Below are 27,057 nucleotides of genomic sequence, written 5' to 3' on the forward strand. Positions count from 1 at the left end.
ACGTTTTGTCAGGATTGTCTTTTTCATTGTCCACCATTACTCTGTCGCCTTCAACGAGCGAGACATAGACTTTAAACTGGAGCCTTCCCAGCTTAACTCTTGTTGGCAGCCTTCTGAAATCGGGCTTGAAGCTCGACCATAAAAATAAATGGCTACTGGCTAATTGCAGGGGGTAGTAATTATAGAGCCCACCATTGCTCCGCCTCTGCAACTCGATGTGTTTAGGACGCCACAAGTTCCAATCCCCTTCCACAAAATTACACTCGATCATCCAACACACCACCATTCACCAGCTCTGTGGCTCCACACACACGCATATGCAACAATGCCCACGGAAGTCTGCCTAGGTAGATCAACGAGCCCTCCTCAGCGGCCAGGCTTCAGATCTGCAATCACGCTCATCGATTACCAAGAGCCGATCCACCAAACAAGATCCAATGCAATCAGAGTTTTATGAACGCATCCAGGCCAAGCCGCATGTCACTCCAGGTCAGGAAAAAAACATATCTATAATTCACAGTCACATCGGGGCTCTTCACTGCTCCTGAAGCCTGACTTCTCTCGATGCCTGGTGACTCGATCCTATAGATATACCACCCTCTTTCTAGCTCCATCTACATAGCATCAACAAAATGATGGGAAAACCAACAATGGAAAAACAAACAAAACACTCATTAAATTTTTTATTTTCCTCACCCCAGGATGGGCCAAGCCCAAGAGGGGCCAGGCCCTCAGTGGCTTTGATACCATGATAAACTCTGATAATGTCTATTTATTCATTAATCAAATGCAATTACATATATACACGCACACACAATCTGTTTGTTGAGAGAATATCTCAACCACACACTAATGTAAGAAATATATCTTAACTACTACGAACAGACTCCTTTACTTAGTAAGAATCACAACTAGAGACAAATAGGAATTAGATATTCCAACAAAATTCCTTAATATAATTGTATATTTTTTTATTTTCGTTTTCAAATTTAAGGAATTTGATAAATTATTTAAATTTTCAGGTTAAATAAGTGCTTCTTTGTTATTTCTCTACAATGAAATATATGTGGCATACCTTTTGCCCTGAGATTGTATTGCTTTTAAATTTCTAGAGATTTTCTTAAAGACATTACTATTGAGCGGAGAATTTTTGTTTAAAGATAATGTTATTCTATGTAAATAATTATCGAATTGATGTTGTTCAAGATTTTAAAAAATAAATGGTATCAACACACTTTCAAATTCTGTACTACGTTATAAACTTTTCAAAATTTTAATTGAAATTTCTTTTTTTTAACTGAATTTCTTTCTTAAAATCTCAACAACATCAATTTCAAAATTTCACATGCAATATATATCTAAAAATCTCAAATATCGTTATGAATAACTAAGAAACTCAAAAATATTAATTTAGCCTCCAATTTATCAAATCTCATTTTATTATCATATTCTTACAAGTGTTTCTCCATTACCCTCTTTTATACCTAATCCTTGGAATGACAATTATTTTAAATTGTTTTTACTTAAAATTTGAACATGCACACTAATACTTTTTTACATCAAATAAGGTTACATATAAATAAATTTAGTGTTATCTCATGATAGGTAGACTATCTTGAGAACACAATCACTTGGTTGAGAGAATATCTCAACCACACACCAATCTAAGACACATCTAGATATAACAACCCTAAGGAATAGGAACAAACTCCTTAGATAGAATGAATCACAATTGAGACAAGTAGGAATTACAATTTCCAAGTCACCCCCTTAATGACTACTTGTCTCGATCTCAATATGCAAAGTCTAGTTGTGGTCAAACATAACAAAATAATATGTCTACGTCCATATAGGGGAGAAACCATCCACCAGAATGCATCGCTGCCAGCCACTACAACCACCAATCTACTAGGATTCCTTTCGCATACATGGTTAAGTCAACCATTATAACAGCACACATGTACCTGTACCTGCAAATCCCCCTCCATCATCATAATCATCATGGTTTTTATGGGATTACCCATAACCATGCTCTGGATATTATCGGATTACCTTCAACCATGCCAATAAGGACTCTTAGCCACCAAGGCTCAACACAGCCACCAAGGAGCTCAATTCAGCCATGAAGGCCCAACACAACTACAAAGGCTCAATTTTGCCACCAAGGAACTCAATTTAGCCACGAATGATGAACACATCCATGAAGGTTGAACTCTGCCACCAAGGCACTCAATTTAGTCACCAAGGCTCACCACAGACCCAACTTAATGAGGCCCAGGGTTTCTCGACTCACCTTTAACCATGCGAAGGGTTTTTTTGGCTAACCTTAAACCATGCCTATAGGAATCTTTGACCACTTCACTCTCACACATGGTTTTTGGCTTACCACAAACAAACACTACAAAGTTGTTTCTGACTTACCACAAACTTGCAATTACAAAGTGGTTTTAATACTACCACTAGATTTATGGGGGTACATATGCTTATTAGGCTTACATTACACACTCCAATTCTTGGAGTTACCAAGTACATACACTATAAAGACTACTACAAAACATCGTAGACTTGCTTACTAATAAATCTATGTGACAGATAATACATCATCATCATTAGTATGTTCCAAAAACTCACACAAAATTTAACTTAGTTGTTCACAATCCTTTAATTGCTAAGCTGCTCCTTTCCCTCATCTTTTGAAATTGTTGACATCTTGAGCATCTTTGTCTTTGTCAATTAAATCTTGGAACTCCATGCTTAACCTGTCATTTGTTAGAGTCGTGAATTCTAAAAAAAAACTTTACCTACATTGAATTAGTTAGGCTCAATAATTTTCCCATGATTTCAAGACAAAACAAAAACATAAACTCACATATTAACAAAACAAAAATAAACTTTCATATTAATAAAACATCAAATTTCTCTATCTCCGCCCACAAATGATTTTAGACCGCTACTTGAAAAACAATCACACCATAGTCAACTCTCCACTTAGGTGAAACTCAATGCTCACTCTCTACCTCACACCATAGTCAACTCTCCACTTAGGTGAAACTCAATGCTCACTCTGTACCACAGTTAACGCTCCACTATCGGCTGATCCAGGTCGCACAAATACAGCCTGAGGAAAAAAATATTTGATTCAAACGTGCAGAAAATGGCATGGTTCACACATGTGTCTTGGCATCTCATCTGGCCAATTCTCTAATTATCAGTGAAAAACTGAAAGAAAAGGCGTTGGCTTTGATCATGATTCTTATTCTTCCCGTTGCACCATCTCTGGCCTAGAATGAGGAGACCCATGAGTGCAGCAACCATATTAAGCAAGCAAAGCGTGCTCACCTGCCACGAACACTGTGCTCTCGGTGATCACAAGCTATAGTCACAACTCCTCAAATCACGCCAACTAAATTAAATTTGCAGACCACAAAATTTTGAATGGGATCATAATCAAGGCTCTCAACACCGATTTTTCCATCATCGATCTCCTGCTTTTTAGGTTTGGAGTTCAAATCCCTTCCATTGCTGACGAAGGAAACATCTTTACAAACCTCTCTATTCACCTTTGCTTCAAAATAATTTATGAATACTTCAAATTGCAACTTAATCTCTCTATCGTTGCCTTTCTCCACCAAAGGCTGGGAGATTTCAGAGTCCTCTGATGCCATATTTTCTATATTCATATGCCAAGTCAATCCAAATTAAAATTAATACTCACATGATTGCTGAAATGGATTTCGAATCTGCTCAAAGATTTGAAACAGAAGGAATTTATAGGTTTCCTTCAGGAATGACCGATTTTCTATTATTCGCTTAGTCTATGAGAATTGAATCGCAGAGGCAAAAATAGAGTTGTTTCTTGGAAGAGGGCGAAAAAGGCGTAACTTCCCTGCGTAGGATCTGGTCTTCAGCCAAGAATTACTGATCCACAATCTTTTTGTAGTTCTCTCACAAAACAACACAAACATAATCTCACCATGTAGGCACAACACCATCAGGTTGTGAGCTCAATCAAAGCCTTACTGTCGATCTGTGGTGATATTCGTTCTGACAACGATCACGATCTGCATTGTCATGATCAAAGTCCTTTGAACAAGGGAAATTGCTGTCACGATCTACGCTATCATGACCATCGGGTTCAGCAAAATCCAACAGTAAACACTACTGTCAGCACCATTGGTCACACGTCATTCTTAGATGCTCCACGCAATCAGCTTGCAAGATAACTCTCTCCCTCTCAGCATACACTCACGAGTACTCTAGTTACAATTTTACTACTAGACAACATCACACTCCATCCACTCTCACTACCTTGTTTGATGGACAAACTAAAACAATACAAAAAAATACAAATATATTGTCTTATTTTACTAGTCCCAAGAGGGTTCAAGGCCCCAGGCCCGGCCCAAATGGGTTTTGATATCAACTTAAAATTTGAACATCACAATAATACTTTTTCACATCAAATAAAGTTACATATAAATATATTTAGTGTTGTCTCAAGATAGTTAAATTATCTTGGGCACACAATCATTTGGTTGAGACAATATTTCAACCACACAACAATCTAAGACACATCTAGATATAACAACCCTAAAGAATAAGAATATACTCGTATAAATAAAATGAATCACAACTGAAACAAATAAGAATTACAATTTATAAACGCTAATAACTCCCATTATATTCATATTTTTTTGGCTAATAACTCTCACCATATTCATATGGCCATGACTTATAGATGATATTTAATAAAAACAAATAAAGATTCATTACATATATATGAATTTTAATTAAAAAGATTATTAAAATAATAATGATGTGATTTTTATTTTTATCGTTTTTATTTACTTGAAATTTTTACTTTTGTGGAGATTAGTAATTTAATTCTTTGGAGTAGTTTCCATTTTCCACCTTTTCTCTCCGGTTTGAATCTGAAATTTAGTAGAAACTAATGGTCACTCAAATACAAATCATAGCTACCAATAATACAATATTAATAATTAACATATATATGTAACCATACCAATATATTTTATTAAAATAATTAACATATATATGTAACCATACCAATATATTTTATTAAAATACTTTTAATAACTAATTTAAAATTTATAAGTACTTATAGGAACTAACTTGTTTTTAGAATGGAAAATAGAATTTTTCTTTACAAATTTTATAAATAAATAAGTTTTCTAATTTCCTGCCAAAGATAAAGACTATATCAATCCATTTATTATTGACTTTAACCCTACATTTTTGCATTTATTGAACTATTTTACATTTAAATTAAATTACTTATTTTTCTGAGTTATTGAAATTGATTTGTCTATTATATGATTGGTAGAGAAATTTGAAGTATTCTTACCTAAATGTAAATTGAATTGCTGCTTTCATTAAATTTTTAGTAAATTGCACGTTTTGTTAGGCTTTTACTCAGTTTTTTTCTTTTATAAACTTCCTCAACTGAAAAGGATATTTTCAGCATGTTTTTAACTCATTAGGAAGCTTATATAACTAACTTCATTGAGATTAGCGGCTAGATCTCTGATTTTCAAGATCAAAAATCGTAATACGATATTTGTAAGTATATGGTTCATCATTTCGAAAATATAACGACAGATACTAACACAAAGCCCGTTCTTGATACTCACGCTGATCACAATGAACTGCATTTGCATGAGTCCAGCCTGTTAGAAAACTAATAAACTTAAACAACGATTCTACATGCGGAAAGAACTGAAAAGAATCACTGAAACTTAATGCCCAGGGATACGAATTACCTCCAGCCATTGGTGAAACTGTTGATGCAATTTCCTTCTGAAACACCACGCTCCAGCTGCACATGCAAAAAAGGAAAGAAGACAGATGATCTGAAGGCACTTCCAAGCTCTGCTATCTCAGCTAGATGGTGTAGAACTGAAGGGGATTGAGATAGGAGCTTGGGGACCAAACAGATGAACATATAGCTAAGCTTCCATCAAGCTTCTAAAAGCTATGTGTTAGAAAAACCACAAATCAAGGTAGAGATCAGATCAAAGTGATGGACCACTTTAGTAGCTCCCAATTATAAATTTAGTAATTGCAGTTGATTTTCTTAACTTAAGGAAACTACTGCAGTTGGTTTCCATAAGTTAAGAAAAGCTGCAATTCCATAAATCAAGGTAGCTTTTGTGTAAAATCAATGGAGCTTAACATTCTCCCACTTGGTCCATACTTCCAAACTTAATGTCTCAACTTAAAAACCATCGATAATCTGTATTAAGTAATAGATACATGAATCATGGCGATAAGTCCTCTTATGATGAGTATTATCTTCCATGTATTACTATGCATTTATTCTTATTATAATTTATGTGGCAACAATTTCTTAATGAATAAACCTTATGTTTATTCTTGGTCCTTTTTAAATGAATTTTCTCAAATCAACTTAAAGTGCACATAAATATGAGAAAAAACATCACAATAATTAAGAATTTCATTAAAATATCATTGTCCATACAATGAAAAACTTCATAATGGAACCAAGTCCCATATTCAATACATGATCCTTGAATTTAAACGGTGGCATGCCCTTAGTCAAAGGATCAGCGATCAATAACTCAGTGCTGACGTGCTCAATGACCACTTCATTTTCTTTAACACGTTCCCTTATAGCTAAATACTTAATGTCGATGTGTTTATTTCGACTCCCACTTTTTTAGCCATAAAACCAGCAGCTGAATTATCACAATGTATTCTCAATGGCTCAGAGATAGAATCCATAATTCTAAGCCCAAAAATGAAATTCTTAAGCCATACACCATGTAAAGCAGCCTCAAACAGGGTATACATAAGCATATAGTCTTTGGTCCCTTGAAGGTACTTCATTACTTTCTTTGCAGCTCTACAGTGGTCCAAACCTGGATCACTCTGATATCGTCCCAACATTCCCACAACAAATGCAATGTCAGGTCTTGTGCAGACTTGAGCATACATTAGGAATTGCTGATCTCTTAGGTCTAGTAGATCTTCTTAATGTTGTACCATCATCTTCCTGAGAAGTATGTGGTTCAACTTGTTGTTCAAAAGTTCTTGGCAACTCTTGAACTCCTTAATCTACTGGAATATCGTCAGCAGCTTGTGGAACTTCAACAATTGGTTATTCAACACCAGTTTGTACTTGAGGGGTGCTATGAACAATAACCAATCTTTCACTTGAAGTGGAAGGTTGAGATTCTGAATGATCTTTCTCAGAAACTATGTTTCTGGTTTGATCGCTCCCACTGATCAAGTCATTTTCAAGAAACTTTGCATTTCTTGGTTCCGCAATCCTAGTGCTGTGAGATGGACAATAAAATCCGTAAGTACGTATGATTTCTAATATGTCTGAACTCCTATTGGCACCTTTCTTTGACTTGTTGGTCTGCTTTCCCTTTATGCAGTCCACACAAGTCTCAAGATCAGTAAAATCTAGAGTATTAAGTATTCCTTTATTTACCAATCTTTTAATTCTATCTATGGAGATATGACCTAGTCTCCGGTGCCATAATTTAGAGGAATCTTCATTAATAACACATCTTTTAGTGCCAGTGTGAACATGCGTTGAATCATATGTGACATTGTTTTGTAAATTAATGCAGTAAAGACCATTAGACAAAATACCATTCCCAACATAATCAGATTTATAGAATAGACTGAAAGATTTTTCTGAAAAGTTTAAGGAATATCCAAAAGGTACAAGCCTTGAAACTGAAATCAAGTTTCTAGAAAAACTTGGAACATAAAAGGTCTTTTCTAACTCCAAAACAAAACCACTACTTAAAGTTAAATAACATGTTCTTATAGCTTCCACATGCGAGCCCATCTTGTTTCCTGATAAGATGCTTTGCTCACTTCCCACTGGCTTCTCACTTCCCACTGGCTTCCTTAGGTTTTGCAAACCTTGCAAGGAATTCGAAATGTGAATTGTTGATCCAGAATCAATCCACCATGTGTTAATATTAACATTAACCATATCAGATTCATAACAAACAAACGAGATTACTTCCCCAAGTTTGGGAATGTCAGAACGAATTTCAGAGAAATTTGCAGGTTGTACTACTGCATCAAAATAAAGAATCACATGCTTATGTTGAGGCTTAATAAACTTTCATGTTTTACCAATGTAAAACATGCTAAAAAGAATTGAATCAAATGACATGAAAATTGCCTGTGGGCTAAATTTTCAATTCAAACAGATTCAATAAAACTTTATGAACTTTCATGTTTTACCAATGTAAAACATGCTAAAAATAATTGAATCAAATGACATGAAAATTTCCTGTGGGCTAAATTTTCAATTCAAACAGATTCAATAAAACTTTATGATAAAACTTATTAATTCATAACTCCTGTGGGTAGGCTATGAAATTTTATCCTAATTAATCACATAAATATAATAAAAATTCCTGTGGGATAAAATTTATTATATTCAGTGTAATTAATTACAATTTAATGTCTAAATAATCTTTATGTGATCTTGCCAATCAATATATAATTTTATTTAATTAAAGATGCTGTGGCTATTCTCTAATTAATTAAAATCATATGGATCACTAGACATTATTTTGTTGCATAAACAAAACTTAACCAGAGAGAAAAATAATGTTTACTGAAAGGAGTAAGTCAAAATGACATTTTAATGAACTCCATATAACTGTAATATTTTTCCAGCAAAATCAAATTTACATTCCTTAGTCTAATTGTCCCATAATTTATTTAAGACTAATTCTTAAATTAATTTACAAAATGGGCTCTAAACAATTTGCAAACAAAACTGCAAATTTGAAATATTCAAAGACTAAATTATTTCAAATATTCAAATATTTAAATATTCATATTTAAGAATGCATAAACTATTTCTTTTAATTTGCAAACAAAACTGCAAATTCGAAATATTCAAACAAAAGACTAAACTCTTATATAGGCTAAAATTGGGGGTAATTTTAACCGTCGGAGTTTAAACATGTGTCAAGTGATGAATCGAAGGTTCTGAACCATATCATAGCCATATCACAACGACCTTATTAATATCGTAACCATATATTATACGATAAACAAACTTTAATGCCAATCATTAAATATATGATATATATAATGCGTTGCAAAATGCAAGAGGAACATCGGTCGGAGGATTCGACCCGTCGACCTCCTTTCACCACATATGGCAATGCCAATACATCATATGACGGGCTTCATTGTGGCTGCTAGATTCTCAGGATCGGCGACATAGCCGTCAATAAAACGCTGGAGATCTTTTCCATCACAGCCTTAGCCTCTCCCTTTAGAAAATTCTAATGGGAAAAAATAGCTTAAATCTGATAGAATTCAGAGAATCCTGTTTCTAAAATGAAGAAACTAGTACTTAAGTTAATGAACCAGAGGCCAAAAAAAAAAAAAACTCAAACGAAAAACACAAACCCTCAAGTTCATTTGAGTAGCCCGCCTCGAAACTCCTCAAAAACACACGGGCCACCAACCGAATACATATGCAGAGCTCTAAAGTGTTTGTAAACCAAAAAGGACGAAAATATAAATTCTGGCCTATAGATATGCATGCAAACAACTAAAAATCAAGACAAGCCGAAATTTCTCACAAACATAGGGAAAACAAAATTAACCTATTATGTTATCAAATTTCATATAGCTATGTATGATGCTACGTATGCCATCAAAGTCCAAATGATGCTACGGCCGAATATTCCAGTCCAATTATTGTGGATTTGGGGAAACTCGGAGTTTGCCCCTTTTCCTTATTATCAAATATTAAAGATTTTATGTGATGATATATTACTTTAAGATTCATACAAATTTCATCACATAATTGTTTATATTTTATTTTAACTGACTAGGCTTGAAACCGGCATCTTATCGGGCATTTACATTTTGCGGATTAAGTGCTTCAATTCTTTGCTTCAAAACTGCTCCGTTTACACAAAAGGATGGCATCCAGTCCATTTATAAACATAAATCAGAACATCCAAGGTAAGAGTGCGATGTATTATTGATAAGCACTATTCTGCCTTAAAGTGCATTCACTCGAAAGATTGAGTTTCAGTCATTTTATAAGAATAAAATAGAACCTAAGTATTGTTCTTCTTTAGAAAGCATTTGCACAAAAAGAATGCAAAATCGTAGGCAGGTGAGCTACTAACGGCCGATTATTTAACATTAACTGCTTCCCTAAAACTACAAACAGAACAGAAATGTTTATAAATCAAGAAAACTCCCAGCCAGTACTGACACTTTATTTACTTTAAGCGAAGCAATCCTACTGGTCCCACAGCCTCAAGGACAAGATTCAGTTATGAAATATAAATACAGAATCAGATGCTCTGTTTTATGCTTGTAAATGGAGTTTGCAGGATTTTCAAAAAAAATAAATAAATCAAGGGAGTAGTTTTTGCGATCATTACCACAAAACAGAAAAGGAAGACGATTTCCGGACTTCCAGAAAATTGATCACGACAGTCATGCCTTCTATTGTGCTAAACTAAGTTAAATATGGAGATACTAGTAGAGGAATTGAAATTGAGGGGTTATTTCCTGAATTGGAGGGATTATCAAATTGAACACGTATTTGGCAAACAATTTGGCGAACAAATTCAAAATATTAATGAATGCTAGCACCCAAATAGAATCACCCAATACGGAAAAGCCTTCCAAAACCCTGATAACCAAAATGGGTAAGGCTCCAAAATTCCGCAGATTCAGTTTAATAATGCTCTGAATGTCAATACCACCAAAGATTCACAATCAACTGTCGACCATGGAAGAGCTTAAGAAAATAGCGCAGTGGTTATAAACGAAACTGCAGAGCAACAATGGAGAAAGCATTGAAGCGGCAAAAACAACACCAGCGATTCGAATAAATGAAAAAATCACTCCAAAATATTCGAATCCACACCAAGGCAGAGGTAAATAAGAGCTCCGATACCAACTGTAAGAAAACTAATAAACTTAAACAGCGATTCTACATGCGGAAAGAACTGAAAAGAATCGCTGAAAATTAATGCCCAGGGATACGAATTACCTCCAGCCATTGGTGAAACTGTTGATGCAATTTCCTTCTGAAACACCACGCTCCAGCTGCACATGCAAAAAAGGAAAGAAGACAGCTGATCTGAAGGCACTTCCAAGCTCTTTTATCTCAGCTAGATGGTGTAGAACTGAAGGGGATTGAGATAGGAGTTTGGGGACCAAACAAATGAACATATAGCTAAGCTTCCATCAAGCTTATAAAAGCTATGTGTTAGAAAAACCACAAATCAAGGTAGAGATCAGATCAAAGTGATGGACCACTTTAGTAGCTCCCAATTATAAATTTAGTAATTGCAGTTACTTTTCTTAACTTAAGGAAACTACTGCAGTTGGTTTCCATAAGTTAAGTCCAATCATCCGACCCATACGATTGTAGCAGATCATCGGTTCCATTATGATCAACGAGGAGCATATAGCTGCACCACTTATCTGCCGGTGAAAGTGAGGTGTACGACAAACTTAAGATTCATCGTGATGTGATACCACTGGTATGACATTCATGGCGATGTGATACCACAGGTATGGATTTTCAAAAAAAATGGAGGTTGAGACTTTGGAATATCATATTATTATTTTTTTTAGGCACAGGGTGAGTCGGTAATTGTTAGATCTAATTTAAGAAAGACCTAGGATCAATTCTCGTAGCTTCCACCCAGACTCATGGATAAGGGGAGTCTACTTGTCACGCCCCCAATTCTTTTTTTGTTTAATTGGTCGGGTGCGGCACCGCCTAAGTTAATAACTCTATCCATCGTTAATTAACTTTACGAACTACACCTTCAACAGTTCATAATAAACATGAGTTACATATTATTAATGTGCGGAAACCATCAACAATATAAGAATGATAATAACTCAACAATAATATAAAAGAAGCGATCTTTTATTATATGAGAGGAATTACAATGATCGGGAGCCGCGCTCCACCGGCGTTAATAATACAAGTGGGCGCCCGCCCGTGCAAGAGCGCACGATGGTCTGCCTTAATAATCCACCGAAATACAATACATACACATAACCTTGGCGTTGGGCGGGCGGGCGCACCCGTGCACGACCCGTGCCCAAACCTCAACCCAATCCGAATGCGTAACCAGCGTGGGCGCCCGTGCGCACCACCACAAACCTCACAAACCCTTCGCCCGGCTCGGTGGGCTCATCCCTTCATGCGAGCTGCGGCAATCTGCGCACTACTCTTGTGCGCACACTCCTTTGTGCGAAGAGACTTGCGATGAGATTGATGCCAAATGAACGTGCGTTCCTCCATGTTTATATGCGCCATGGTGTGTCGCCTCTCCATCTCGGCCGACCTCCAAACTACATCAAACTCGCCCACCAAACGCTCCTTCCACCATCGGCTCGCCCAACATGTGGTTGCGCCCTTGGTCGGCTTGAACGCACAAGGTGAACCACCTGTCCACCATATAAGTAGGCAAGCGCTCTCCATAACCGCGCGCACTTCACTTATGCCTTCGTCGTTTATGGAGCGCTCGCATCAATACTTAGTCGATTTTCAAGTGAGAGGGGCGTGCGCCTTCGCACGATCCTCCAAAGCGTTACATCCTCCCCCACTGGAAATCATTGTCGCCCTCGACAATCGTGCTCTTCTCCTCAACTTCCTGTCGTACTTCCCGATCTTGTTCTTCCATCTCCAATGTGAGTCCTCCGTTTCCCAGCTGTCTTCCTCCAGTGCATCCTTCCATCTGCAAAGAAATTCCCGTCGCATGTGGCAACCAACTCCTGTAGTTCTGAGACTCAAAATCTTCTCCAACTCTAGTCCTGGTCTGTCCACAATCCCGGTTGGTCCTCTTGTCGGTTCAACTCTCTTCGGATGGTCTGAATGAAGTCTACATCTCTTCAACTGACTCACATGAAAAACCGGGTGCTTCATGTGCATATGGCGTGGAAGTTCTAGATCGTAAGCAACTTCCCCCACTCTCTTCTTCACTTGGAATGGTCCCTCATACTTCCGTGTCAGTTTGCTCGTCGTCCCCTTGGCTGGCTGAAACTGCTCCCTGGTAAGCCTGAGAAACACCATATGCCCCACACTGAAGTGTGCCTCCCGTCTTCCACGATCAGCATACTTTTTCATCCTCCTTGCAGCATCGTGCAACCGTAACCGTGCTAACTCCAAGGTCTCCTCCCAAGCCTTCATGAACTTCTTCGCATGAGGACTTCTCAAGAAGCCTCCTGTCACTACGGTATGTGGTGCAACCAGCATCTGTCCATTCACCAACTCAAATGGACTATACCCCGTCGCAGAACTCTTTTGAATATTGTAGCTAAACTGAGCAATATCCAAGAGTTCAGGCCAATTCTTCTGATCAGCCGTCACATAATGTCGCAAGTAGTCCTCCAACAATGCGTTGATCCTCTCGGTCTGCCCATCTATCTATGGATGGTAGCTCGAACTCATCAACAACTCCGTCCCGACTAGCTTGAACAATGTGGTCCAAAATCTGCCTGTAAAACACAGATCTCTATCCGACACAATGCTCAATGGCATCCCCCAATACTTCACTATGTTCTTAAAGAACAACTCCAGAGTCCGCTCGGCTCCACAAGGTATCTTTGTTGGAACAATGACAGCATATTTGGAAAAACAATCAACCACGACCATAATCCCATTATACCGATGAACCTGTGGCAACTGAGTGATGAAGTCCATCGAGACACTCATCCATGGCCTCTCTGGAATCGGTAAAGGCTGCAACAGTCCTCCTTGTCTCTGAGTATCCGATTTGTCCTGTTGACAAATGATGCACGCATGTACATACTAATCCACATCCTCCCGCATCTTCTCCCAAAAGAATCCTCTCTCCAACAATGCCAAAGAACGACGCATCCCTAGGTGGCTAGCCCATGGCGAGTCGTGGCACTCCTTCAAAGGGTGCCTCCTGAGCCCACATGACTTTGGAACATAGAGTCGGTTTCCAAAGAACAAGAACCCATCTCATAGAAAGAAATTTTGTGTCTTCCCCTCCTTTATCCGCTTCACTATATTCTGCGCCAAAGTATCGGTTTCAACACTTTCCTTGATCTTATTATGCATCTCTTCTGACATCTAAACACGACTCCTACTCCTTGCAGTCTGGTCTTCTCCCTCCAATGCTGCAAGTTGTCCCTTCCTGCTAAGGGCATCTGCTACCGCATTGTGTCTTCCCGGTCTATACTCGATAGTCATGTCGAACTCTGCCAAGAAGTCCTGCCAACGAGCTTGCTTTGCAGAAAGCTTCGGTTGTGATGCAAAATAACTTGATGCAACATTGTCAGTCTTGACAACAAATGACTTCCCAATCAGGTAATGCCTCCACACATGAAGACAATGGATGATGGCAGTCATCTCCTTCTCATGGACCAGATACCTCCGTTCTCTATCCTGCAACTTCCAACTCTCATAGGCCACCAGATGCCCATCCTGCATAAGAACCCCTCCTATGGCAAAATTTGAAGCATCGGTGTGTACTTCAAACGATCTCTCGAAGTCAGGCAACTTCAGTATCGGTGTTGTAACCATCCTCTTCTTCAAGTCATCAAATGCCTCTTGACATTTGTTCGTCCAACTCCACCTCTTGTCTTTCGTCAATAAGTCTGTCAGTGCCGATGTCACCTTGGAGTACCCCTCTACAAACTTCCATTGGTAGTTGGTCATGCCCAAGAACACCCTCATCTCATGGACATTCTTCGGTTCAACCCAATCTTCGATCGCCTTCACTCTGCTCGGCTCCATCTGTATGTACCCTTGACCAACAATATGCCCAAGGAACGAAATCTCGGTCTGAGCGAACACACACTTAGACTTCTTCAAGAACAACTGATTTTCCCTCAGTGCCTCGAACACCATCTCCAAGTGCTTCTTATGATCCTCCATGTTGTCACTGAACACCACTATATCATCCAAGTACACTACTACGAATGAATCCAAGTATGGTCGTAGAACATCGTTCATCAAAGTGCAAAACGTAGCAGGAGCATTGCACAACCCGAATGGCATAAAAAGGAACTCAAAGCTACCATACCTTGTTACTATCGCGGTCTTCTTCTCGTCTCCTTCAGCTATCCGCACTTGATAATACCCATGCCTCAAGTCTAGCTTGGAAAACACGCGGGCTTTCGCAAGCTTTTCAAAGCAATCAGCAGCCAATGGCAAGGGATACATGTTCCTTACCATCTGTTTGTTCAATGCACGGTAATCACAGCACATCCGTAGCTCATTTGAATCCTTCTTCCGTTAGAACAATACCGGAGCTCCATAAGGGGACCTTGAAGGTCTAATGAAACCTGCATCAGTTAACTCCTTTAACTGTTGTTTCAACTCCTCCAACTCAGGCCCTGACAACCGATAAGGTGCTTTAGCCGGTGGTTGCTTTCCTGGCTCGAGCTCAATACTATGGTCCACTGCACGCCTTGGCGGAAGCTTCTTTGGAAGCTCATCAGGCATCAAATCCGCATACTTGGTAAGCACATCAGATATCTTAGCTGGAACAGGCATCCCCACTCCATCACCTTCGACATCCTTGAACATCACCGCATATGTCTCCATATCTGACTCCTTCATAGCCTTCTCCAAACTCAGTGTCGAAACATGTTGCACCTTGACTTCCCTCCTTTGTCTATGAGTGGGCAAAGTCCAAGTTTGTGGTTGTCCAACCAGCACCACCTCATCACAGAAGGGGACAACAATAGCCTTGTTGCCCTTCAAGAAATCTTGTTCGAGTATCATATATAATTCATTCATCTCCATCACCGTGAAGTCTAACTGACCCTTCCAGTCTTTTATCTGCACAGGTACTTCGTGTACCAAACCCGCCACTTTAGCTCTAGAGTTCATTGCCTTGACTTCCATATTTGATGGGAAGATCATCAGTCCAACCTCTTTTGCCAACCGTGTCATCATGAAGTTATGAGTGGCTCCTGTGTCCACCAGAGCTTGAATGGTCTTGCCATGAACCATCAAGTCCACGAAACCCAGACTGTTCATCCACGATTTCTCCATAACTCTTCCCTGTTCATTAAGCTTCTTTGACCCTGAATCAGCTTCACCTGTCATAAGCAACGGCTTCACCACCTGTGAACCTGCTCTATCAAGATTCATCAACCCTGAATCAGCTCTGATACCACCTGTCACGCCCCCAATTCTTTTTTTGTTTAATTGGTTGGGTGCGGCACCACCTAAGTTAATAACTCTATCCATCGTTAATTAATTTTACGAACTACCCCTTCAACAATTCATAATAAACATGAATTACATATTATTAATGTGTGGAAACCATCAACAATATAAGAATGATAATAACTCAACAATAGTATAAAAGAAGCGATCTTTTATTATATGAGAGGAATTACAATGACCGGGAGCCGCGCTCCATCGACGTTAATAATACAAGTGGGTGCCTGCTCGTGCAAGAGCACATGCTGGTCTGCCTTAATAATCCACCGAAATACAATACATACACATAACCTTGGTGTTGGGCGGGCCGGCGCATCCGTGCACGACCCGCGCCCAAACCTCAACCCAATCCGAATGCGTAACCAGCGTGGGCACCCGTGCGCACCACCACAAACCTCACAAACCCTTCTCCCGGCTCGGCGGGCTCATCCCTTCATGCGAGCTATGGCAATCTGCGCACTACTCTTGTGCGCACACTCCTTTGTGCGAAGAGACTTGCGATGAGATTGATGCCAAATGAGCGTGTGTTCCTCCATGTTTATATGCGCCATGGTGTGTCGCCTCTCCGTCTCGGCCGACCTTCAAACTACATCAGACTCGCCCACCAAACGCTCCTTCCACTGTCGGCTTGCCCAACATGTGGTTGCATCCTTGGTCGGCTTGAACGCACAAGGTGAACTGCCTGTCCACCATATAAGTAGGCGAGCGCTCTCCATAACCGCGCGCACTTCACTTATGCCTTCGTCGTTTATGGAGCGCTCGCATCAATACTTAGTCGATTTTCAAGTGAGAGGGGCGCGCGCCTTCGCACGATCCTCCAATGCGTTACACTACTCCTCTTGTGATTTGACCCATATACATCAATTCTCGTAGCTTCCACAGAGACTCAAGGATAAGGGGAGTCTACTCCTCTTGCGATTTGACCCATATACTAATTTCTTATAATTTCGTAGCCGCCATAGAGACTCACGGATAGATTTGACCCATATACTAATTTCTTATCATTTTGACTAAAACCGAGACTCATGGATAAAGAAAGTCTACTCTTGGATCACTATATTTGGAATATCATATTATTGATATTATTAATATGTGAAGTGAACTATGAAAACACTGGTTGCAAGCTTCGGTTGCAAAGATGTTAGTTGTCAGTGATTTAGCCCCGTAGGGGAGTAGTGGTCAATTGTTAATGGCTTGTTAATTGAAAATTCAACGTTAATTTGTAATTGTTAAAGTGGCCGTAGTTTAAGGAGGTTTATTTTGTTTTGTGTGTTTTCTCGTAAATTTTTTAATTAAATTTTATTTTTAATTAAATTTTCTTTTTTAAAAAATTTAATTAATTTTATAGAGTAAATTATTTTTCATAAGCATTTAGTATTAACATTTTTTTTTGTTGATGATGAAATTGTAATATTAACATATTTTTGTTGTTGTTGTTGAAATTGTAGCTTAAAACTGCTGATTTTAAGCCAATCTCATAGATCTCTGAGTTAATTGTTAGTTAACATGTGAGATGTTGCTTATCACTCAGTTATATGGATTTCAAAGGGTTGTGGTCTAGTTGATAGCTAAAATTAGCTTGACTAGTTGATGGTTAAAATTAGCTATCTAGTGGAGTTATTCTTAGTGTCTTAGTGTCTTTCACTTAACTAATCTATAGTTCTAGAATAGCAATGGAATTGCATTCAGTTGATTAGTTTATTTTTTGTTAACTCAACTTGCTATCACCTGCAACTACTAAATTTAGCCCTCGTAAGTCATGCCATTCAAATTGCCTATTGAGATTGAATGAAGGCACAATTGTAATTCATTATTGTAGAACAAGATTTATGCAGATGCTTGGAGATTGAGAAGGTAATTTCTGTTGGGAATTCCTCAATGAAATAGGAGAATTCCTATTTTTTAAGGGCAGATTTATGCTAGGAAATAGGAACTCCTAGCAGGACTTTTTTTTTGTTGGGCAAGCTTTGAGAGAGAGTTGATCAGTATTGATGTGAGCTTCAGGCTTGAAGAAAATTCTATGTGATAAATCAGAGTTCTCAATTGATTTGATACAAGATAGAAGGTTTTTCGCCAGTTGGATTCCCTAATAATTTTGTGTTTTCTATCTATGATTGTGTTTCTATTCAGATTTTTGATAAAAAAATCTTGTGCCATTTATAATCAATTTACCTTCATTAACAAGTACAAGATTTTATACAAAATTTTAGTTCTAAATTCTCTTTAAGTTCCCAATAAATACCTAATAAATAAATAAAGTCGTAGCACTCCAACACTTTTTTTACCATACCATCAATAATTACACAAATGACATTTACATTTATTTCTAAAAATTACACATAGCTACTTTTTAATATATTTGAATTTTACTTCCAATTTCATTGTCTTATTTTTTCCGTACCATAGTGTATACATAGTTATTTTTTCCCGTACCATACTGTATCCATGGTATATGTACGTGTTTCGAAATTTATAAAGTTTTCATATCAATTTAATTAAATTTTTGCGGAAGTTTTAACAAAATATTATTGATGAAATATTATAAAAATTTCACACATTTCATTAGGATATTATTTGTTTATTAAAAATAATATTTTTATTAAATTTATATATATAGCTTTAAGTAATTTTTAAAGTAATTGACCTATCTAATATATGATTTAAATAGTTGTAATTTAAAAATGACACTCAATTTTAATCACACCAATTTTTAACATAAATTAAATTTCAAACCAATAACATTTTCATTATATAGTAACTTAATAAAACACCAAATCATCCTACTGTAAACATAACTTTTTAATATTATATTAATATATTTTAATGTTACTTATTACTCACCATGACCTTAATGTCAACATAAAATCATTTTAATATGCCTTTTCATTCGTAGTATTTACGGTGGGACTAATGTGCGAATACTTAATTATATACGAAATGAAATAACGGCTCATCTTTCCAGGTTTATGTCTTTATAGGTACGGTGAATTTCTCTCGATATATATTGCACTAATGAGAGCTTTATAAACATGAGATTCGTTTTGGAGAGGGGGATGTGAGGTATGGTGAGTTAATAAACATTCCAATTATTTTGGAGAGGAGAGTAGGTAATAAGTTTGATATGATATAATTGTTATGTTATTTTTGAATTTGTATTAATTATATGAGGTATATGATTATGAGAATTTATTGAAACAAACACCATCTTAGTTTCTGTAAAGTTTTAATATATATATATTAAAGGGGTAGAACTAAGAGCATGATATAATTTTATTCATCATATTAATAATATATTTTTACTATTATACACTCAGATATAAATATTTATTCAATAATATATTATTATATCGTAATAATATAAGCCATACATTTTACAAAGTATGTGTCTTATCTTTTTATAAGTATTTATAGAGTAATCATCAATTAATATTATATATCTTTAAATTTATATAATAAATCAATATTATTTAATTTGAGACGTCACATAATTTTATATTTATAATCATTTATTACTTAAATTAAATATTTTTAGTTAATTATTTTAAATTTTATTTTATTTTATTTTATCAATTATATATAAAAATCAACGATTTTAAATTTATATATACAATTTAGGGGAAGTTTAATTGATGATCAAAGTAGGGTCAATATATGTAAACTAAAAGATCCAAAATTCCATCTCTGAGTTGCTACCTAGTCTATGGAGAGGAGGAGAGGTCATAGGCCCCTAGAAGTATAGTGGCAATGACCATAATTGACCCTATGTCACGCTATTACGTGACTAACCCAGTTGCCAAATCCTTTGGATTACAAAAAAATATATACATTTTTTTCTTAGGGAAGAAAAAAACGACCAGATTTCTATTATAAGAAAATTGATTACATATCTCAGTATACTCCAAAGAGACAAAATTATATGATGATAAAAGTCACTATGAAGATCTCCATCTTCAAAAGTATAGACACCAAAACAAAATGAAAGGAGAAGGTTCACGATAGGAGGTTCAAGAAGATTAACAAGATAGACTAATGTTGAAATTTTGCAAGAACTCCAAAAAACCAATAAATTTCAGATATATCAACAAAAATCAGAAGATAGAAAAAGTGTCGAAGTTGTGAAGCACATCAAGAACCGTAAATTTGAAATGCATGATACCCACTTTGTATTGAATTCCTCGATGGAGAGATTATATCCCACTATATTTTGAGACATGTATATATGAGAAAAACTAATGTTAGGGAACCTAGAGAACCTACACTGCAATACTTTAATCTAACACATCCATTTTCATAGCAACTAAGGGGAAAAAATGGAGCAATCATTGATCCATTCTATAGAATCTTTTGAGTCCCTGAAAAATGACAAACAGTTGAGTCCAATCTCTTTGGTGCAATGCAATAAACCCCACAGAGCAGTGATCTTTCCCCATGTATTTGGACCAAGGCAAAAATAAAAGTAAGATTATGATTACGTGTAGGGATATGTGTGCCCCACATCCACTTCCCATAGAATTTGTAACACCATCAAAAATTCCTAATGGAAGATTGAAATTACTGCAGGTGGGCTCATATAACTTGCATTGCGATTTGACAAGTGTTTGACCATATTCCATGAAGTATGGTCAAATATTGTGTGGCAGTTCATATCATTGTCAATAATTCAATCCTCAAGGATAGAAACATTGTGTCAATGCCATGTAGCCCAAAAAATGAAAAAGAGGAGAGTTATGTATGATTTATTTTTTTACTACCAATCAGGTATGCATGATTCTACAGAAGGGAAAATATGATTACCTGTAATTGAGAAGAGAAAATATACCTTGTGCCATATGCCTCTAGTGACAAGGAAAGTGATGAATATATGATAAGCTTCTTCACTAACACCATCCAGGTTCGTGGAATCCTCTTCTATATAGGTTATCGTAGGAAAGAATTTTGTTCTTCAACACAAGCTGACCAAAGATTTTGATTTTCAGTGGCATGATCCATTTCCAAAGGGACCTGTAAAGTCAGGAAGGCACAACTGAATGTGTAATTATCAAGATGTAGTTATAAATTTCCTTAACCAAGATTTTGGAATGAACATACTATCCACCCCACAGAAAGGAGTCAAGGGTCTCATGTATTTAGATGTTAGCCATATTTCATTTCTAAATATAGCCCTCCAAAATAGTTGTCCAGTTTCTCTCCAAACCTAGCTCTCGAGCATGTTTCCAAGATGGACACTGTAGCTTATTATCCATCCCCAAGTGAATCTAACACATATAGATTATCAATGCATCTAGATGGTGAATAATATTAGCTGGAAGAGTATGGTCAGCTAAGAAACAATAGATTGGGTTAAGTCCAATCTAAAATTTTTCCATGTTTTCGATCTCCTATTTTAAATTGGCGAAGAGACACTTCTTATTTTTCATGAAAGCCAACTAGATAATAGAAGAGTTTCTTGAGGATGGTCCACCCTACAAAAACCATAAGATGGAATCCTCATGTTCTAAATACTTCTCCTTTATTATTTGTTGCTATATACCACTCCCAAAAATGAAATGCCACAAAATTTTAATTAATAAAGACTAGGTGAATGTGTCTAAGTGCCTTAAGCCCTATCCTCCCCATTCCTTCTATTGGGATAATTTTTCCAGTCTAACCAGATGAAATTTCAATTGCGCCTCGACCCAGACCATAAAAAATTTGAAATGGTGGCATTCATTTTCATAATAATAACCCGTGACATAACATGTATGTGAAGCTAGTAAACTCCAATGTTTTATAATACCGTTTGAGCAAGAATAATATTGGCATTACTCAAAATCCACTTGTGTGATAAAGAGGTCAGTTTCTCCTTGTATTTTTTGACAATCCATAGCTATTCGTTGACTGAATATCTTCTGGGATTTAGGAAGAATCCAAGGTAATTGAAACATTGATCCAAAGAAGTGATGTCAATTCCAAGAAAAAAATCAGTATCCACTATTTGATTGTAAGCTTTGAAGGAATAAAGAATCAAAGGATTTTGATTTATTTGTAAACAACCCTTATGCATCACAAAATATTTTAATAATATGGAAGAGATTGTACCATTGGTTGCTGGACGAACTAAAAGGATGTCATTTGCAAATTATAGAATGTGAGAGACAAAAATGTTTCAGGAAATCCTCAATCTAGAAAATACAACATCCATCGACACCATCTTAATGAGATGAATCAAAGAATAAATGAGCAATAGAAAGGAAAGAGGTGAGAGGGAACAACCTTGGCACAAACCCTGATGACCTTGAAAAAAATTGGCAGAATGCCATTAATTAGGACAATGTAACTTATTGATGCGACACACGACATGATCCATCTCACCACATCAGTTGAAAGGCCAATTTTCTAAAGAATCATTCTGAGAAAATCCTAGTCCATGTTATCATAAGCCTTATTAAGGTCTGATTTTAGTATAATTTCCTCCATATGCTTAGATATATAGAATGTAGGCAATCCTGGGAAACAACAACAATGTCCTCAATTTTCCTCTTCATAATAAATATGAATTGTTTAGGAGAGATGAAATCAGAAAGTTTCAACTTAAGCATATTGGAAATGATATTAGAGATTAACTTGTAGGTGATGTTACAAAGAGAGATAGGTCTAAAATCCCTAAAAAATATGGATTTGGGCACCTTGGAATAAGCGTGATGAATGTAGTATTGATGGCACCAAAAATTTGTTTATCCTTCGAGACTCCTCAACCATATCTTACAAGTCAAAACCCACAAGATCAGAGAAATGTGTGAATAGTTCCACGGTCTATCCATCTGAATTGGGACATTTATCCCTGGCAAAAGATCTAAGAACATTCAATACTTATTATAATGTGATAGGCATACCCACAAAGGCATCATCTGCATTTGATAAAAACTGAGGAAAGAATTGGATGTATCCCAATTGATTCTCTAAATCTACCTCCGAACGAGAATTGAAAAAATCCCCAAAAAAGTGCATTGTCTCATTCTATAAGTCCACCAATCTATAAAACCTTTGACCAACATTATTATAAACTTCCCATATTATGTTCTAACACCGACGTTGTGATGAAAAGTGATGGGAAAATTTTTGGTTCTTATATCCAGTCTTGATCCAGATAACTCGACTATTGACAAGCCATTTGTCCTCCCGCATTTCCAAAAAAAAAAACTTTTTCAAGACTCCAAAGAAATTTTCCGAAAGTGATTTTCTATAGATATGAAATGTTGGGCAATTGGATTATTGAGACTAAACATTCTTGCATATATGTCACTCAATTCCTTGCTTAGCTTCCTTTTTTTGTTCTGCACCCAACATCTCATCACCTTTTTGAGAGTTTTTGAGCTTAAGGACTAGCAAGTCCATGAAAATTGATCCTAGGGAATGGGCACCGTTACCCATGTTTCATGAACCAAAATTTGAAATTTTGAATCGTAAATCTTTATGTGGTTCAATTTAAATACTAGACCCTACCAAAATTGATCATCCAACCATTGGAGGATAATGGGGGAGTGATCATACAAGAGAGTAGGTGAGATCCAGAATCTCATAGAACCCAATTTTTCCAAGAGATTTTCATGTATCATGTAGTGATCTAATCTATTAACAATTTTCTTTGATACCAATTTTCCATTATTCCAAGTTGGGGAGACAGGATTAGGTATGATATTTGCCAATTTATTTGGCTCAAATAGATCATGAAAATAAGATTCCAAAGGGTTTGGCCTGCATTTATCTCCCTAGCGCTCAACCCTAGAAACTATGAGATTCAAATTACCGTCCAGTATAATAGAACCAATCTTCGAAATTCCACACTCATCTAATTTCTACCAGAAAGCATTTTGGCCATAAGATGGATCATAACACTTGATAATGTGGAATTTGTCATTTGTTCCGCATGTGCATCATTTTGAGAGATTTCCTACATAGAAAAAGAAGGAAACAAGTTTACCCAAGATAGGATTCCAAAGGGCAACCATGCCTCAGATGCCAGAGGCATCTACCACAACAACATTCCAATTGGGGCATAAGTTCAAGAAATAGGACAAAGTTTTCTTACCGAAAGCCATGGATTCTTGAATGAGTATTATGGTAGCAAAGGTACCCAAAATTAAATGTTTAAGGGAAACTATTTTGTGGGCATTCCCCAACCCTCTTAAATTGAGCAAGAGGATTTTCGTGGTTCTTTGACATAGATAGACACATATGCTTGAAGGGCCACTTGGTCTGAAGAGGTGTGAATTGAAACTTCATGTAGGTATAATTAATTTACAAAATCAATAGATTTTGTTATATTTGATTGAATTTCCAATGGGGGATGACATGTATTTTATTTTTTTGAATTGTGAAGCTCTTGGTTGAGTTGGGGCTAATGGAGGTGATAGGGGAGGCACAATTTGATCAAATGTCAAGCAGGATCAATTTAGAGATTTATGTTTGTAGATGAAGTCAAGAGTGCCCATATATATATCGATATATATATATATATATATATATATATATGTGTGTGTGTGTGTGTGTGTGTGTGTGTGTGGTAAGATGGTAACCAATTTATTGATAACAAATTTGACAATAATATTAAAAAAGTTAATAATATTAAAAAAATTACTATCAATACAATAGTAAATTTTACTTTTATAATTTAATTACTTAAGAAAAGGTATTTCACCGTAAGGTGTTCCTTTGGAAAGAACTCCCAGAGCTTTCAATGTGCACCACTCCGCACCGTCATATCCATTGTTAGACGAATAAGCAATAATCTATCGTTGGATGATGATTGTAACCATAACCATCTCACCGGTAAATTAACGATTATTCGTATACACTTGCTACGAAAAATGGCTGAGGTTGTGTTTATTTTATGATGTGGAAACTACACTAATTGTTTCTTCCATTCTGAAAATGAAAATGCAATCATTCTTCATCCTAAACATCTCATGTTGGAAAATGTAACTCCTACTTGTCTTAGCTGTGATTCTTACTAAGTAAAAGTGTTTGTTCCTAGTAGTTAGGATCTATTTCCTAGATTGGTGTGTGGTTGAGATATTTTCTCAACCAATAGATTGTGTGTGCAGGTATATATGTAACTACATTTGATTAATGAAACAATTGACATTATCAAATTTTATCATGGTATTAGAGCCTTGAGGGCCTCGCCCCTCGTGGGCTTAGCCGTTCCTGGATAGAGGAAATAAAGATATAGGTTTGCTAATCCATTTTTTGTGTTTTCCCATCATTTTTTTTATTTGTTTAAACACAGCTCATTGAAATTGTGATTAAGCGTGCTGGCAGTTAGGTCTGGCATATTAAGGACGTTCTAAACTCGATTGCTGATGAAGACCTGCGAGTGTCTTTATAGAGCAAAGGAAAGCAAATTGACATGTAGAGATTAATTGACCTTTGATCTCGTCATTTTTCATGCAGATCGACATTTTTTCTTTTATGCATATCGACATTATTTGCTAGTCAACATTCTTTGTTTGCAGATCGACAGATTAAGTGAATCTTAGAAATTTGTTTTGGCATCGTGTCTCCTCAGAAGATCATCGCAACCAAGAGATCTCTCCAATCTCGCCCAATATCTCACAGCGCCGTGTTTGATATGAGTGAGTCGATCTCATCAATATCTTGTAGCATCGTGTTTTATCGCTAGATTGCACTATTGCCATATTGCATTTCTAGTTTGGTCGTCGGGTTGCTCTGCAGCAGTGTGAGCAGTCTACAACAAAAAAGTGAATCATAAGAACTGAGATCTATTGTGGAAGGTGCATCACACTAAAACAGGATCTAAGATCTATTATTGGATTTGCTGCATCTTCAAAGTTAGAGATCTGCATGTATATAGTCATGGGTGGCTGCTAATAGATATTTTCTACTGTTATCAATGAGTTGTTGGAGAAAATGGATTGATTTGTTGTGATTGAGTTGCTGGATCAAGCTGCGGGAGGTTGCGTACTAGTAGGAAAGAGAGTTGAGTGCTAGTGTTCGAGGAGTTGAGGTCACCCGTGGTGCAAGGTGGAGCAACGTGCATCACCGGATACACAACTACTTGTTTTACTTTAGAGGCCACGAGAATCGTTGCTCATTGTTGAGCATGGAGAGTAGTTGCAGTGTGGTGAGCAGCTGAATGTGCAGGAGAGTGGCCAATTGTGCTGGTGAACATGCTCATCATGCTGGTGAGCAAGATGCAGAGGCAGGGGCTTATGCTGCTGAGGAAAGAAACCAGTAGTTGCATTCTTCATTCAAGGTGGAGGAAACTTTGTGTTCGATTTGAAGGGAGAAGCATTGTTGTTTGTGCATACTTGGGTAAACGTTTTTTTGGAGAAGTATTTTTTTGGAATTTAAATTGATATACATATTGAGATTAGCCACCTCAATATGAAGTTATTTTGTTAGAATTGGCTATTCTAACAAATGACAGGTTCATGGAGTTCCAATATTTAATTGATAAAGACAAAGATGCCTAGGATGTGATCAAAAGATGAAGTGCACGAGCAACATCAGAGATTGGAGGATGATGGACAATCTAGTTTGTGTGAGTTTGAGTGTGTTGTGGAATAGACTCATGATGATTATAGTATATCACACATTTTAATTTTAAGCAAGTCTAGGATTTTTGTGGTGGTCTTTTGTAATGTATGTACTTGGTAACTCCAAAAGTTGGAGTGTGTAATGTAACCCTGATGAGGAATGTGTATCCCCATACAGTTCGTGGTAATCTTAAAACACTTTGTAATTGCAGGTTTGTGGTCAGCCGGAAACCACTTTGTATTTGCAGTGTGGGTTTGTGGTAAGCCATAAACCATGTGTCAGAGTGAAGTGGA

The sequence above is a fragment of the Pinus tabuliformis genome, chromosome 5_2, assembly GCF_031772625.1.
Source record: "Pinus tabuliformis cultivar Carrire ecotype Pingquan chromosome 5_2, CPIR1, whole genome shotgun sequence".
NCBI lineage: Eukaryota > Viridiplantae > Streptophyta > Pinopsida > Pinales > Pinaceae > Pinus > Pinus tabuliformis.